Here is a 643-nt window from a genome sequence, read left to right as displayed (position 1 = left end):
CTGCTCAAAGGCATAATCTCTTTAGGATTTATGATTTTAGTTGAGTCAGTTACTTGATGGAATGAAGGTTGGTCGTCTAGAGTGGAAGATAAATATTGAACCTCATTGTCGTTTTCCTCTTCAGAATCCAGCACAACACAAGCTGTGAAATCATCACTTGAAGAAGATTCAGATGTATCTGTTTTCCTTGGATAGTCAAATGCCTCATTTTCCATAATCGAGCAATCTTCACTAGATGTCTGAGATATTGGGTTCCCATCAACAGCATCTCCAATATGCTTACAGAATCCATGCTTCGAAGATGTTTCTGAGATTCTCAATCCTTCAAGGAAATAGGATTCAGAATCAGATCCAGAGCCTTGTTCACGATCTTCCACGTCGACTGATGAATCAGCAATCTGATCCCCAGTATCTTCAACTTCCTGTTTTCAAGCAACATAAAGTGCATACATTTTAGTTGGTTAGGCAACATTTTGCAACCAGTTTAAGACCAATATTATGGCTCTCCAACTACAATATTAAACAATAGAGCAAACGACATATTCTGGAAAGCAAATTCCAAAAGCTTGCATGCACATATCAGACGATACTCTTCTTTGGTAACAAATATAATACTATTGGTGAATCCATATCACCCATTCAT

The sequence above is a fragment of the Prunus persica genome, chromosome G8, assembly GCF_000346465.2.
Source record: "Prunus persica cultivar Lovell chromosome G8, Prunus_persica_NCBIv2, whole genome shotgun sequence".
Taxonomy (NCBI): domain Eukaryota; kingdom Viridiplantae; phylum Streptophyta; class Magnoliopsida; order Rosales; family Rosaceae; genus Prunus; species Prunus persica.
This window is presented reverse-complemented; position numbering follows the sequence as displayed.